Below are 16,610 nucleotides of genomic sequence, written 5' to 3' on the forward strand. Positions count from 1 at the left end.
AACCTTAACACCAACAGGCACATTTGTTGATGCATCTGTGATCAGTGCAATTGTAATTCCTAGATTTTCAATGGAAAGCAGAACCCTGGAGCCCAGCTCCTCCCCCTTACCCTGTTTACAAGTAAGAAAGCTGAGGCTTAGGAAAGAGGCAGACCGTGGCCAACCTAGCCCTGTGGGAGGGAACGTCATTCAGACAAAACTGTCTCTGCACACTGGCTTCCTTCCAGGGCTCAGAGGACTGGACGCCTCCAGCCACTGCCAAATAGGGACACTGGTCCGGCCAGAGTGCAGAGCTGTGGAATGACACCTGCGGGAATCCCCAGCTCTCTCCTGGGGGCATGCAAGCAAATGGGGTTACCTATAGTTCTAAGGGAGAGAAAAACATTTATTGAGTTACTACTATGTGCTGGGAACTGCGCTAGGGTATGGGTATTCCACATGCATCAGCTCATTTCATCCTTACAACAATCCTATGAGTAAGAAGAACGCCCCCTACCCAAAGATGTCCACATGCAAACTCCCAGGACCTGTGAATATTTAAACATATAGAACACAAAGGACTTTGCAGATGTGGTTATATTAAAAAACAACCAAACAAAATATGAGCACGAGTGTGTTCTGTTCAAAGCCACACAGACAGAGGTAAATGCCAACCCAGGTCGGCTGGCCCTGCCCATGACGCCGGTGCTGCCCACGCACTGTGCTGCTTCTGCACTATGAGGGGCATTTTCACAGGCAGCCCCCTTCTGCAAAGAGGAGCGCCCTGCCCGTGGGAACCAGCTCGGGGGCCAGCAGAGCCCCAGCAGGACTCAGGGGGAGGCTGTGCCTGTCGCCACCCTCACGAGCTGGTACGCAGGCGAGCTCCGCAGGAAGTGGGCTCTCGGGTGTGAGGCTGCACGCATGTGCTGCCAGAGCCTGGCCGTGACCTGGATTCCATCAATCGCTGTGGCCTCTGTCTCCACAGCCCCGCATCGGAGACACCTGCAGACCTGACATTGTAGAGACTGGAGCATCGCCATCGCCATTGCCACCGCCACCCTGAGTCCTGTTCAGGGAGCCCTCTTTATAGGACAGGCACCGTCTAAGTGCCCTAAAGGTGACGATACCGCCTTTAGTTGTCACAAAATGCATACAGAGTAGACCCTGTATTGGGAGTCCTCTCATAATCTGAAAGCACTGATTTTTTAAAAGTGTTCTTTTAACTCCTTTAAAGCTAACAAAACTGTCATGAAATGGGAAAGAGGGTGTCTGTGGCTTGAGAAAGATTTCCATTTCATGAATCCCAGCTCCTTTTCACTCCTCGAAGATCTAATTTTATTTACGCTTCCTGAATGCAGCCACCCGGCGGGGCCTGCCCGGATCGGGGCTCTGGCGGGAGATGGCACACAGAGCCTTTGTCTCGGCTCCACCGCTCAGGTTAGCCCGTCCCGGGGGCTCCACAGGCTGTTTCCCAAGGTGCTGTCATTCCCCGGTCCGCTGGGGCAGAGCTCGTCCCCGTGACCCTAAATTAAATGCAGCAGCATTTACAAATCCTGAGTCAGATTTCCATCCTGCCCCACAGGATGAGAATTTGACCCACCGTTTACACAGCAAGCTGAGAATGACATCAAAAGCGCTCTTATTAACCACAGGGGCTTTCATCAAGACATGTGCTTCACAATGGGAACTAAGTATCAGCTTCTACAGAGGGGGAAGAAGCAACGTTTACTTCTATAAACTGAACAGACAGTACACATTGTTTCTCAATATCCCTGGACCCTGCATCTCTGTGGCTTCACTTGGGCATTGCCCTGGGAGAAGAGGATAGGGACAGAGCCCCAGGTTGGGGTGGAAGCGCCCTGCATGCGTGGAAAAGAGAATGCAGCCTGGAAAATGAGAGCCGGTCGCCTTTCTCTGGGTCCCTTCTCTCCTAAGATACACCCGCTTCTGCAGCTGCGGGCACACACCCATGCTCATCGTCCCTCCCAGCGAGGCTCGAGAACAGATGAGAGAAGGGGCGGGGACATTCCGCACAGACAAATAAATCATTGTTTCTGCTGTCATTAGTTATTCCTGCTTTGCAGGGTCTGGTTTTTTCTGGGCACCAGTCGGCTGGGGTGGGTGCATCTGAGCACTGGGGTCCGAGAGACTAGCGATGAAGTCCCAGCCCCATTAGTCAGCAGCTCTGTGGCTTCTTGAGCAAGGCGTGCACGTCTGACTCTCCATTTCCTCATCTGTAAAATGGGTATGTTTGCTCCCTATCGATGTCAGTCCGCCGCCCTTCTCTGTAGTCCGACTAAGCCTGATGCTCTGAACATGTAATAGAACTTGCTATAATTTAGCCAGGTAGAGTTTGTAGAATACTTAAAAAAAAAGAACAAGTTTGAGATAAAATTCACATGTCATAAATCCCACCCTTTTAAAGTGTACAATCCAGGCCCCGGCTAGTGTGGCTCAGTGGGTTGGAGCATCGTCTCTAACAGGAAGGTTGTGGGTTCGATTCCCAGTCAGGGCACATGACTAGGCAGCAGGTTTGACCCCGGATCCCGGTGTGTAGGATCCAGGTGTGTATGGGAGGCGATCAATCTACATTTCTCTCTCATATCCATGTTTTTCTCTTTCCTCTCTCTCTAAAAGCAATGAAAAAAATCCTTAGGTGAGGATTAAAAAACATTAAAGTGTACAACTCAGTGTTTTTTAGTATATTTGCAAAGCTGTGTATCAGTCAGCACCCTCGCATTCCAGAACATTTTCCTTACCCCGCTCAGAAAGCAAGCTCCTAACCGTTAGCGGTTACTATATTTAGAAAGGTTTACTAATCTCCATCCCTCTCGTCTTCAAGGGCTAAGAAATCTGAAGTCCACACCAAATTACTCCTGACCTTAGAGTCCGTACCAAGTGTCAAGCTTTTGATGGAAGCCCCCGTGTGGCCCTCAGATTGACAGCTGAGATCTCCCTGGCGTTCCTGAACGGACGGTGTGTTTTGGAGGGAAAAGCCCACGGGTTTCACCTCGTCTTTCCGTCAGCACCTCAGCTCACAGCCGAACACACCGGGAGGGGCCTGGTCGATGCGCGGCTTCTGATTGACCGATCGCCACTCTCCCAAAGCCCCGCGTGTCCCTCATCTGTCTGCATCTTCGAATGCCGATGCCTCCACAAGCTGCCGTGCCCCATGATTATTCTCCCCCAAACGCGTGCTGTTGATTTTTCATCTTAATGCACTGTCCCGTCGAGTTTAGCGACAGCAACAGGGACAGAAGCACCGCAATAATGGCTCATGCCTTGCTGTTTTCAGAAACCTTCCCCCTGCAACCCTGGCACATAATGGAAATCAAGTCTCTCAATGGTTCCAAACACCGTTTGTCAAGAATAAAGTGGGGTGAGCGCGATTTCAAACATTCACGCGAACGGGCTTTGGAAACACGGATTATTGGGACGCCCCTCCAATGGATGCCTGCTCAAGCAGTTACGTGCAGAGCTGTTATTCTCCGTGTTTGCTCGGGTGAGACCACGTGGGGCACCACGGTACACGTCAGTCCCCGTCTCCCAGAGTATTACCGATGCAGGTTCTCTCCTGGCTGGAGGCGGGTCAGGGGAGCTGGAGCAGGATGAAGGGCCCATGTTTGTGTCCAGAGGCGGCCACCAGGCAGCTGCTGGCACCCCAAGAATGGAGTGCCCGGGAAACCGACACCACTCCGATCTGAAGGAGGGCCCAGGAGGAGCACAGAGGGAGAGAGTGAAGGGAGGATGAGGAGTGGGGAGGGAGATGTTTAAAGAGCATGCTCAGCACAGTTACCCAGAGGAGAGCCCCTGCTCCAGCCCCCCGCGCCACGCTGCTCTCTAAGGCAGGCCACAGGGAAACCATACGGGAAACATTCGAGCGTCAGGTGTGGCTTAGCCGTTCACTCAGGAAATATTTTCTGAGCTACAGCTAGTGTGGACGGCGTTGCTGTTGACATGGAGGATGTAGGGGTGGGCAAGGCACACCCCTGAACGTGTCTCTGAACCTTGGGGGGCTTAGACTCTCATCAGGGAAACAGAAGATACAAAAAAAAAAAAAACAACGGGAAAGGCAACAGACATGATATTCACAAACTGCGATGACTGGTGTAAAGGATGAGACCAATGATAAGGTGTCACATAACTGGGCTGGTGGCAGGAGGTGTGGCTTTAGGTGTTGGGGCATCAAGAATGGCCTCGAGGGGGCAGCGTTTAAGCTGAGCCCTCCAGGGTGAGAAGGAGCTGGGCAGGAGGGGACTGATCCTGAGGGAACAGCAAGGGCCATGCCCCCGAAGCCAGCAAAGGTCGGGGCACTCAAGGGACAGAAAGAGCCGGCCTGGCGAGGGCAGAGAGGTGGGCAGTGACCACCCAGGAAGGGCACTGGTGACACAGGTAAGGTCTGGGCTTTATTGTGAGTAAGATGAGATGCTGTTACGTAGTTTTTTAAGTAAAGGCAATTGCAAATAAACCTCCATTTCAGTCTCTGGTCTCTTCCTCCGTTCTGCTGCAGATTGAATCTGGACCCGTCTCCCAACCGTGTGATCTTGTACCTCGCTCCTCCTCCACCTCGCTCCTCCCTCCTTGATACTCAGCCCTTCCAGCCCTGGTTCTGCTGCCCCAGACCCAGACATCACCCCGGGCCCTCTGAGGGGGCCACGCCAGGCTTACAAGGGAGTCCCATGATGGAGGAAGGCAAGGCCACTCAGACATGGTCTCCAGCCTCTTGGGAGCATCACTTATTCTGCAAAGCAATCAGCAGGGCTCCATGAGAGAATTCTCTGGTCCTGCACCCGAGTGCAGGGGCCGCCAGGTGCTCTGGGAGAAGCACGGTGTGAAAGCAGACCCAGGACTAACTCTGTTTCCAGAGCGGGAGAGATTGAAGTTCTGTGTCCAGAGGTCATTCTCCATCCTGGTCCCTCAGTATCTTGGTACATAGCGCAGTGCTAAGCCCCCAGGGAATACACATTCAGCGAAAACAACGAAGGAACACAGGAATCTCATGTTTTCATGCACAGACATAAGAAGACTTGTTGCAAAATATTCAACAGAGTTTGTGGCAGGTTGGACTCTCTGGGAAGCCAACTCCAGGACGGAGTTTCACATGGGGATGTTATTAGGAGGGGCCCTTGAGAACAGCGTGTGGGAGGCCAGCAGGGGAAGCAGAGAGGACACGTGCAGGAGGTGAGACGGGATTCAGGCCCAACAGCAGCCTCAGGCCGCCCTGCACGGTGCTCTGGGCTAAGGATGGCCCCTCAAAACGACCTCACATGGAACTGAGATGGCCCGAGCTTTACTGATCCGTCAGCAGGGGTGGGCTGCCCTGGGAAGGGGCGTGGCCTGGGCTGGGGTGGATAGCTGCAGGTGAGGCAAACCCCGAGGGGCCTGAGAGCTGAAGGTTCTCTGCCAAGAGCACCCCCCCAGTAGCTAGGACCACCAGTCCCCCCGTGCAGGGGGACCTGGGGGCTGGACTGCAGGGTTCAGTTTGGAAGCAATCCCACCTACACTGGGGTCCACTGATTCTAACAGGTCTTGGCTCTTCTAAAAAAGTTAGAGGGAAATGACATAATCTTGACTTCATTTGGTTTGGCAGCTCTGCGGTTTGATGAAAAGAACATTGGCATTGGTCTTCATGGCGGGGGGACAGGGGAGTAGAATCATGTGTGACCCTAAGCAGGAGACCACCTGGTTTTCTAGATTCTGCTCCACCTGGAACCTCAGTTTATGCTCCCAGAGACTGAGATGGGGAATGAGCACCGGACGGGGTCCAAGTGGATAACAACACACAGGGCGGCTCTGTGAGAACTCCAAAGGGCGGTGTAGAGAGTGGGAGGGCAGGGTGTCGCCCCTTTTGAAAACGGACTTGGCCCAGAGGGCACTGGCTCATCACTGTGCCTGCTACAGCTCGGGGAGCAGGAGGCCGGGTGGGTGGGGACCAAGTCATCTTCCTGCGGCGCCGCCTGCTTACAAAGCGTGCACACGCACCCCACACACGGTGCCCCAAGACACGACATTAAACATCCAAATTCTGTCCATAAGAATCTTGCAGACTGTACACAGATAAATGGCAATGAGGTCATTGGCAAAGGGCTCAGGGCCCACAGCTCTTCTAGGGACTCGCTTAAGATACAATTAATAGATAGCATTATATTTCAACTATACAAGGGGGGCCCCCAAAACCTGTAATTATCATCTGGAGGGCAGGCCCCTGGTAGTACAGGCTTCCCCCGCTAGGCGAGTGTTCTAGTAACCCATCTGTATCCGTATACTGGCTGGCATTGTTGTGAGGGGCTGTGTTCAGCTTCAGTGAACATTTTGAAGACCTTTTCCCCGTGTCTGCCCCTTTCATGGGGGGTGAGTTCCTTACGAGTGCGCCTGCTCACACTGCTGTTGAGTGCTCAGCAGTGTTTGACCAACGTCAGCATGACCCCAGTGCCCCGCCCTCCCCATGCACCTGACCTCACCCTGAGCAACCTTGTTTTGCTTCCCTGGATGAAAAACGTCCTCAGAGGGAAACATTTTGTCCATGTGGAAGGGGCAAAACAAAAAACAACAGAAGCACTAAAAGGCAGGGAAATCTGCGAGTTCGATGACTGCTCTGAGCAGCGGAGAACATGTCTCGACAGGTGTGCTGCCTCAAGTCGGGAGTCCTTTGGAGGTGACTTCAGTTTAAACATGGAAGAGTAAACACATAAATTTTTATAAATAAATTCCATCTTGGGGTCCCAACATACAATAGAATAATTCAGTATTTGTATATATTGCCAAACGATCACCACAGTAAGTCTAGTTCACATCCGTCACCATGCATAACTATCATTATTCTATGGTAAGAACTTTGAAGATCTACTCTCTTAGCAACTTTTGGATACGCAATACAGTGTTACTGAACACAGACACCACGTGGTACATTGCACACCTAGAGTTTATTTCACGACTGGAAGTTTGTAGCTTTTGACCAGCCTTTCTGTCTACCTTCACGCCCCTACCTCTGGCGACCACCGGCCTATTCTCTGTGTCTATGCAGAAGTCTGCGTTCATGGCTGGGTTTGGTTTTTTTTTTAAGATTCCACATGTAAATGATAGCATACGGTATTTATTCATCTTCCTCTGACTTATTCCGACTTATTTCACTTAGCTCAATGCCCCTGAGGTCCATCCATGTTGTTGCCAATGACAAGATCTCCTGAGTCCCTTCTTTCTTATGGTTGAATAACCTCCCATTCTTACGTGACATATCACACTGTCTTCATCCGCCCGTCCACCCATGGACACGCGGCTTGCTTCCGTGCTTGGAGACTGTAAATAGTGTAAATAACGTTCCTGTTAACATCGGGGCGCCAACACCTTTTCAAGTCCGTGTTTTCGTCTTCTCTGGATGAGTACCCCGGAGTGGAAGGGCTGGGTCCTGTGGCAGTTCCAGTTTGAATTTCCTGAGGACCCTCCGTTCTGTTTCCCACAGCGGCTGCACCAATGTGCCTTCCCACCAGCAGTGCACCAGGGGTTCCCTTTTCTCCACATCCTCACACGGGAACGTTCTAATTTCTTTTAAAGTCAGAAGGAACAGCATCAACCTTTTAGGGTAGAAAATTATATTCATCTTCATACCAAAGCAATCATAAAAATGTAGCATTTAATTTTTTTAATGGAAATATGAGCTCGTGCAGGTGAAGGGACCCAGGGCCCATGACGGCACAATGGCCTGAGGCACCGGGGGTGGGGGGGGGGAAGAAGTGACGGAGCCAGGGCCCCCCACCTGGAGGAGAGAAGCCTCCTGGGCACGCCCAGAGGGGGACGGAGCAGGAAATTTCTCTTCCCGACTCATGCAGAGTCGTGAGGGGACTCGAGAGTGGGGCCTCACAGTGTGCTCTGGACCAGGGGCTCCCAGAGATGAGAGGAAGTGGGCGCTGGGTCACGTCAGGGTCAGAAGCCAGGCAGAGGACCCTGCAATTTCTCTTGCAAGGGATCACTCCCCGCTGAAGCCTGGGGTTTAGATGGAAGCAGAGGAGTTGAGAGACATTGTGCCGTGGCTGCTGGACACGGCCTGGGGAGGAGGGCAGGGACCTGGCCATGCCCCCACGACCCTGAGCCCCGGCCACCCGGCCACTCCCACTGCCCTGTGTGAGAGCAGGTTGCCCTGGCGGTGGGGTCCAGCTCAAACCCTAGACAAGAGTGAACCTAAACAAACCACCAAGGCTTTTCCCTTCTCGACCCAAAGCATGATGTAAACGATTTAGGGGCCGTGAATAACAATCCCCCTGGGTCCGTGTGTGAAGCAGGAACTCGGAAGAGAAATGGGGACGGCTGAGATGTCCAAAATAGTATCTGTCACGGACAGAAATATGGGACCGCAGGAAACTCGCGAGACATTCATTTAGAGAGGTACCTTCTCGCTAGCCCTGGAGAGTATGCAGACGGTTTTTTAAAAAATCGTTTCCTTAGGAAAGGAAGGCTAAGAATCGTTGCTATGGCAACCGAACGGCATGTGGAGGAATGGTGCTTAGATTCTAAAATTCAGAGCCTTTTAAGAAGGCGAACTTATTGGCCCCTCCACACTTTTCCTAAAGCTTCCGAATGGAAGCCCCTGCCAGGAACCTGGCCGCAGCCTTCGAGAGCCTCGGCAGACATGATTAATTTGAGGATGTCTCGTCACCTCTCCTTCTCTGCTCCCTCCAGCCGCCTTGAGCTCCGAGTCCCCCACAGGGCGCGGGGTAATTCGGGTTAGGAGCCTCCGGAGGAAACGGTGACTCTGAGGCTCAGGGATCCCATGGAGCCAGGGAGGGCTGGCGGGCAGTGGCCTGATGTGGGCCGGAAACACCATGGCAGCCACTGAACCTCCCGGCCGGAGCCAACTCCAGGAAACAGGTGGCCCTAGTTGGGGTCCAGGGAGAGCCCCTCGCTGGCACGCGAATTCCGTGAATGCAGGAGCTCCAGTGGTCTTGTCCACAGGTGCACGTGTGGGTGCAGCACAGAGCAGGCAGTCCACGAGCGTGTTCAGTGTGTGAGTGAGAGGGCGCGCGCACGGCCGGGAAGTCGCTCCTTGGAGATGTCACCCCACCTCTCTCTGGTTCAACTGCTCTACTCAGCCGAGAGCCGCCTCCATAGATCTGGGGCTCCGGCCTGCAAAGAGCACGTGCCCATCTTGGCACAAAGCATGCGAGAGTGCCACCAAGACTTCCAGGAATTATTTGGTGGGTGAGCGAATGAGTGAAACCCTGAAACCAATCCTCGTGGGCCCAGGAGCACTGGGCTGGGAAACCGTATCAACACGGCCTTCTTGGGTTACTTCCTGCCTGTCACAGGACTCCCGGTCCCTCTCGCGTTGACTGTGAACTGTCCCTTGCAGGTCGTGCAGGCAGGAAGTATGCTGATAACTTGAGCAGTGCTCAGGGGCTTTGAACTTTCAAAGGAGGGAACCCTACACCGGCCTTTGAGGTGCCGGGCGGACTGACACGCAGAACAGAAGAGGCACACTATCTAAATGACCGGCTGTCGGAAATGAAGTGATCCAATTTCAGTGGGGGCTGTCTGTTCCCACCGGGGACCACGGGGCCCAGAAGGCAAGTGCAGGGAGCCTGCTCGCCCTGGTGAAGACGCCTGCTTCCCACTGAGCGGGCGCTCAGAGAGACGGGGGAAAGCCCTTCAGCCTCAAGGGGAGCACAAAGTGGCGATGAAGTGGCCGCTTAGAGGGGTCCCTCCTGCCATCGCTGTCCTGGGGGTGGGTGTGCTGCTCCTGGCATCTCAGGAAAACTGTCACAGACAGGACTGTGTTCCTGGGTGCAAGTCTGCCTGAGTTACCTCACTAAATCCACGCTCGGGAGAGGAAGCTCCTCCCGGTCTCTGGGTGACCCACAGCCCCGCTGTACCTCGATGAGGGGCTGGACTCAGGCAGGTGGTTGCTTGGAACATGCCGAGATGATTTATAAGAACAGTGACTCTCGGGGAAGGGTTCAAGTTCACGGTATTATCTTTGCAACTTTTCCATACACTTGAAATGTTTTAAAGTATTTTTTTAAGTTTAAAATCAAGACAGCAAGCACAACAAACAAGGGGGGAATAAAGTTTTGTTTTTAGACTCAAGGCACAGAACAGCGTGTACGGCAGGGTTTCCAGCCAGACGTCAGGTACATGCACGGATGTGCTGGGAGCGGTTACGTGGATGTGTGTGGCTGCAGCTGCCCAGAAACCCTCTGGAGGGTCCCACAGGAAACCAAACATAGAAGGAAATTCGTGGGCTAGATCAGTGATTTTCAGTTTTTTCCATCTCATGGCACGGCACACATAAACTAATTACTAAAAGTCTGTAGCACACCACAAGATACATTTTTGGTTGATCTTACAAAAAATAGGTATAATTTTGATTCATTCACATCAAATAGCTATCGTAGAGTTGCCTGTTATTAGTTCTTTCATGTAACAATCTACGGGAAGAGAGGTCAGTGCCCCTTTTCCAGTAGTTGAAAATCACTGGACTAGTGAACAGAGAATGACGTAGACTTAATTCTCTGCACCTTCTGCTCGTCAGACTATCTTCACCTCTTTAGCTGTCTTACCCAGTTAAAGATAACAGAAATGAAAACAAGCCCACCTCCTAGTCAGGACACACACGGGCTCAAGGATTTCTATACTGTTCTCTTGCCTGGAAAAGCCTTCCTAATCTTCTGGTAAATTCCTACTCATGCTCCATGTCTAAACCCAAAGGTCACCTCCTCCCTGAAGCTCACCCTGATCTCCTCTCTCAGAGTGAGCCCCTCTGTGCTCCTGTGGACTCCCAAAGGTGTTGTCCAGAGGAAACTCCACGCCTGTGCTGCAGTTACTTGTCTGCTGGCCTGGCTCCTCCCCCAGAAGAGGGAGGGGTCTCTAAAGGCAGGGCTTTAAGTTTCATTGTGGTCTCCCCAGATGCATGTGTGTTTGCTGCCTTGTTGTAGCTGCGGTACCTACTCCAAGGGCTAGAGCAGGGCTGGTTCTCAAGGGACAGTTGACGAGTGAACACATCCAGGGTTCTCTTTTCCTCTCCCCAGCGTCCCTTCTCCCTCAGTGTAGACATTTGGCTGCACACTGTGCAGTAACCAGAAGTGTCCATGACTCCTAATAAACACTCCAGTGGCGAGTTGGGTCATGGCCACACCAGAAGAACTGTAATATAATTGCCCTCCGATTTGGTAGAGACTGGAAGGCAAGATAAAAAAGAGTCGGAAGACAAGTGCTTAGGAATGGCGGCCTTGGCTCTGCCCATTGTGATTCACGCGGCCCTGGGCACGCTTATTAACCTCTCCGATCCTCAGGGTCCTCCTCCACAAAGGAATCACGACGACTGCGCATACCAGTCAAAGTTCTGGAGACATCAAACAAGACCCTGAGTGCAAAGCACAGAGCGGAGTGCCGGGCACGTGAGCAGGCTCGTTAAATGCCAGCTCTCATGGTTAGCATCGGGAGTGGTCTCTGCATTTTATTCATAATTAGTTCAATAGACCAAGGTCAAAGAACCGCCACTTCGGTTCTCTGAAGGTTCTCCTCAGGTGCTGATCTGAGCGAAGGTAGGACATTCACGTTGCCTGGCACGTGAGTGCTCCCTGTAATCCTTCGCTGAGTGCACAGTGACAGTCACATCAGACACACGGAAGGTCTGCCAAGGAGCCGGCAAGTGAACTGAGTGTCTGTTCATGGTGCCGCTGACAACAGCTACAGACAGATACTTGGCCTCCTTCTGCACAGTGGCCTACATCCCGAAATAGGAAGCGTGCACGCACAGACAGACCCAGCAGGCCCAGGGGTTAGCAGGCAGGCTGCCTGCACTCCGAACTGTCAGGGACGACACAGAGCCAGGTGAGCCGTCACCCGGTGGCTCTTCGGAATTGACTTCTATGCAAATGAAAGATAATTGGGTAACTTGTGACCCTATGCCCCTGTGGATGATCACTCAGGAGGGTCTCAGGGAGTGCATGCTTCTCATGAGCATCAGGACAAATAGTCTGTGCTCCAGGGCCCCACGGACAGCCCAGCAAGACAGCAGGCAGCAGAGGCCCTAGCCTGTGGCCCACGCAGATGATTCCTCCCCGGCTCCGAGGAGCTACCCAAGTGAGAAAACTGTGCCACGAGTGGAGGCTCAAGTGAACCCATCCCCCGAAATCAGCCAGAGAGTGAGCTAGCCTGTAAGCCCAAACCACTTCCCCGCCGTTTGTTAGCAGTCGTCCTGTTTTTTCTCTCCCCACAGTGCTCTCTCTCCCCCTTCCTACTTGGGTTTTGAGTGCTTTACACAAAGCAACTTGACCGGAAGTTCTTTCAGGGAGGTTCTTTCTTCTATGTCCGAGTGTGACACGTCACAGGGGCCTGCTCCAGAGACACGGGTGTGGTAAACTGGAGATCGGGAGTCTGGGTCACAAGCCAAAGTTGTCAGTTAGTTTTGTTTTGTTTTTTTTCCAAAAACCTTACAGTATGATAAAACACAAGTCCTTTCCTTCTTCCAGGGGAAAAAATTCCTCTCTGTAAGATAAGAATCTTGTCCTGAAAGATCAAAAGGCCATTTCATCCATCCCATGATGTGGTTTTCTGTTTTGTTTTTTGCTTTTCTTTAAGGGTCCTCCAAAGCATTACGAGGGTTTACCTTCCTCTCCTTGAAATGAAAGCTATGCAGAACTCCTCAAAATAGGCTTAATTTCTAAGTAGAAAAATAAACCTAGCAGATTTCCTAGAAGAGAAATCAAATTCAAGTACTTTCTGTTCCACCCCTGACTCTGTTTCATTGATACCTCACTCTAATTGTCCCTATTATCTAGAAAAATAGGGAGTGTCAGCCGCATGTCGTACTGAGGGATTGAAAGGACTGATGAAATGAAGAGACCCATTTGGCTTGGCAGAAATGAGATGCTCGCCATTCACAGGCATTGCCACGGAAGGGACTCATTGCATCTGCTGAGCCCGGCTTCAGAGCAAATGAGTGCAAGACATGCTAATGCAGGAGGAGTCAGCCACACAGTCTCCACATCTAATTGGCGCATTTGCAGGGAAGTGCGGCTCCGCTTCCGTGAAGAGCATGTTCATTCACTGGTTTATTCCCGTCACACACACTGAGCAGAGCAGGGAAGAAAGGCCAGGGGTTGGGGGGAGAATCCCTGGGCTGAACTTCTGTCCCCAGACAGACCCACATTAAAAGTAAGACCATAGAACGCCCAGGGCATCCATCCCCAAGGGCTCCTGGGTCCCAGTCACAGGGATGACCACCTACATGTGTGAGTGTGAGCGGTAGCAAAAGCCTCAGGCCTTGCGTAGAGGAAACGGTTTTTGTCAAGAATGTAGCCAATTCATTCAGGGAGAAGGCAAGAGAGGGGAGTGATAAAAGATAGAAGCTCAAGTCAGACTTTCCAAGAATAAAAAATTTCTTGGGGACAAAATGTGGCCGTAGGCAAGTGCCTCATCTTCTCCAAAGCTCGGTGTTCTCATTGATAAAATCTCGGATATTAACAGTGCCTGTCATGTTACGCTTTTGCAAGTATTAAGGGAGGGGATATCTTTTAAGACCTTCTGTGCCTCGCATACAGTAAGCACTTAATGCCTGCTAGCTGCCACTATTGTGACTTTTCCTCTGTGGTAACATGAGTACCCCCTTCCTCATCTTGTGAGCAAAATATACTTAAAGTCTATTCATAGGTTTAATAAATATTTGTTGAGAGCGCATTCTGGGTGAAATCCAGTGCTGGCAGCTGGGAGCACGGTGGTCCCAGAGTCAGCTCCTCCCCCCACAACCTGCAGGTCTAGCTGGAAAGACAGACAACTAAACAGACGATTACAGCCCAATGTGGAAACTGCAGTAAAAGGTCTGATCTCTGACTCCTGACGTGTTGTCTAGCAGACACCCAGAGCTCAGCCTTAGGGATCAGAAAGAACTTCTTAGAAATAGTGAGGCCCATGGTAAAATTAAAAAAAAATGAGTAAGACTTAGCCTGAAAGGAGAGAGGCATACGGGGTTTGGGGCAGTGGCGGTGGTGCCGTGTGGTGGATCCTACAGCCGTGCATACAATGAGAGTACAGGGTGTGCAGAGAGTGCCTGAGAGACGGGCTTGGGCAGCAAAGTGTGGCCCCATCCTTGCAGGGCCCTAGGTGCTGGCTGAGGATGCAGACCTCTGTCGCTGAAAGGGACAAACTGGGAAAGTAACGTAACATCTGGACTTAGGGACATCGCCAGGTCACACATGGAAGACAGCTCCTGCTGGAGTGGACGAGGCAGCAGTGACCCCGAAGCAAAGCAGACCTGTTAGGTGGCCCCTGCAGGCATCTGGGAGGAAGTGGGTTTGGTTTACATTTGAATGGTGATTGTGGGGGTAGAGAGAAGCAAGAACATCTCAGAGACAGTCAGAGAGCAGAGTCACAAGGAATCAGTGGGAGGAGACTGCTGTTGGAGGTGAGGGATTGAGAGGCACATGGGATTCCTGCCGTGTGTCCGTCTGATCTGGGGGATCAGGACACGGTGAAGGTTCCGAGGAGGGAATCACGACTTGTACTTGCAATCAGGTACTTGAGGCACCTCTTGGGCATCCGTGTGGGAATGAGCTGCAGACATTTCGATGGGTAGGTCTAGAACCCTAACACCTGGAAAGTCATGCTGGTATAACTATTTCTTAACTTTTTATCCAGAAATTTGGACATTCTATAAAAATAGCTAGTTACCACAGAGCAGAAGAAGAAGTAAATGGATTCACAGATGCCTAAAACATAAGAACTGTGAGAAAGCCTAGTCCAGCCCCATGTGGCCCAGGGAAGACTTCATTCACCCAAGGGCGCACAGACAGGGACCGGCGCAGCTGGGCCTCGTGGCTCTCGGTCCATTGCTTTGTCTTTTGAGGTCCGATAGGGTCAGCCTGCTAGCATCCCTTTTCCTTTTGGGATGGAAGCCACCTTGTTCATTTTCTAAAGAAGTCTTTTCAAAAGAACGAAGGGGGCAAATATCGACAGGGTCCAACTAAAGAATTACAATCCCTTTTAGTTCCTTCCTCTCTGAACCTTCTATAGTAGGCTTTCTACTGGCATATAATAAAGTGTTCAACAGAGAGAACCCAAAACAACAGTAAATAATCCCATCCCTCCAAGCCCAAGAAAGGAGGCCTGGTCCTCTCTCAGATTCTGTTTTGGATTTGGTGAAGGTTCGAACCAAGGACAGACCTGGAGGTTTGAAGGACAGACCTGGTAGGTATCTGCCCTACCTCCATGTACTTGGCAACATTTGAACCGTTCAGTAACATCGGCTCATCTTACCTTCTTCACCCATTGGACACTTGCTGCCAGTTTCTGAAACGCACTCCACCCATCTGATTGGTCACGCAACAAATGGCCACAGGAATGATCGTCACGGGGCCAATTCACCAACAATACAGTAATGTCTGCAAGAAAGTGAAAGGGTCATTAGTAGCCTAGATTTAACACTAATAAAGTGATACACTACAAGACACAGGTGCACATCAGACAGAGTTTTCTCTTAGAAGACAACAGCCCGGGTGTGGGGAGAGGGGTCTAAGCAAATTGTCACAATCGTGTGCAAAGTGGGTGAAACTGGCCGTGGATCTGAAGGTGCCACAGGGTGGGGTGATTAGCCATATGTGCACTTGGTACTTGAGTTACAACAATAAAAGCTGTCACACGCCCAACTCCTTATCACATGCTGTGTACTTCACATGCATTTGCTACACAACTGGCAACACACCTGGAGGGGGAGATGAGGTCTTAGAGCCTGTCTCTGACAGACCCCCCATGTTATCAGAATCCAGATGAAGTACCTTCCTTCCCGCAGTGGGAAGGGCCCTTCCGCTACTGCCAGCTCCTTGTGGAATGACAGGCTCAAGGGCAAGGAATGACAGTGGTGACAGCGGTGGCAGCGGTGACAGGAGATGCTGTGCCCGGGCTAGCAAGCCAGAGCACTGGGCTGAGGGAGCTACAGTCCTTTATCGAGACTGCACCCCCACTCCCGGCGCTAACCCTGACTCCGGAGCCTGCGTGGGGGCTGTGTTCCGCCTGGATGCTGGTCTGAGTCATCTTCGTACCTCCCCATGTGTCTAACACACTTCCTAGCCCAGAGCAGCTGCTCAATGTATATCTGTTAAATGAATGAAGAGAAGAACACGGCGTGTCGGAACAGCTGCTGTCTCTGAAAACTGAGGCACTGAACCACGGGAGGTGGCAGCTGTCGTAGCTTCCCTGACATAAGCGGTAAGGATTTCTCGAATGTCCTTCATCTCTAGAGCGTCTACCTTCTAGGATCAGCTCCGCCTGCATTAAGGGCTTAAACAGCTTCTTGCTTTGACTTTATTTATCATAACTGGTTTTTTTTTTCAAAATCCACTTTCCCTTGTCTCATCTCGGTTTCACCTAACAGCCCCTCACATAATACGGTACCTTCTCCAGAACAATGACAACAAAACAACCCGGCAGTGGCAGCAGCAAGCAAAAGCCCTTCTTAATGAAGGGCTGAAGAAGAATTGCGAAGTCCAAAGCGTGCTCGTCACACCGTGCTTCTGTGGCTGAAGCAAGAACAATGAAACCATTCTACCGTGGGCTAGCCCCAGCACGCCAAGGACCGAGTGGCACAGAGCTTACGTCCCGGTGCACAGAGTCACTGGGAAGAAGCCGCCCGTGCTGCTCACCCG

At 51.7% G+C, this 16,610-nt stretch overlaps 1 protein-coding gene across 1 annotated transcript in view; it reads right to left on the reverse strand.

Annotated features, from left to right (window-relative positions):
- The window catches only part of CDH11 (cadherin 11), a 136,005-nt gene that overhangs the window by 66,096 nt on the left and 53,299 nt on the right, over window positions 1-16,610 (reverse strand). Inside the window, exon 2 of the mRNA XM_028501686.1 lies at window positions 15,226-15,350. The gene's annotated coding sequence lies outside the window, so the exon portion shown is untranslated. The remainder of the gene's footprint in view (window positions 1-15,225; window positions 15,351-16,610) is intronic.

This window comes from Phyllostomus discolor, chromosome 12 (genome assembly GCF_004126475.2).
Source record: "Phyllostomus discolor isolate MPI-MPIP mPhyDis1 chromosome 12, mPhyDis1.pri.v3, whole genome shotgun sequence".
In the NCBI taxonomy this organism is placed as follows: domain Eukaryota; kingdom Metazoa; phylum Chordata; class Mammalia; order Chiroptera; family Phyllostomidae; genus Phyllostomus; species Phyllostomus discolor.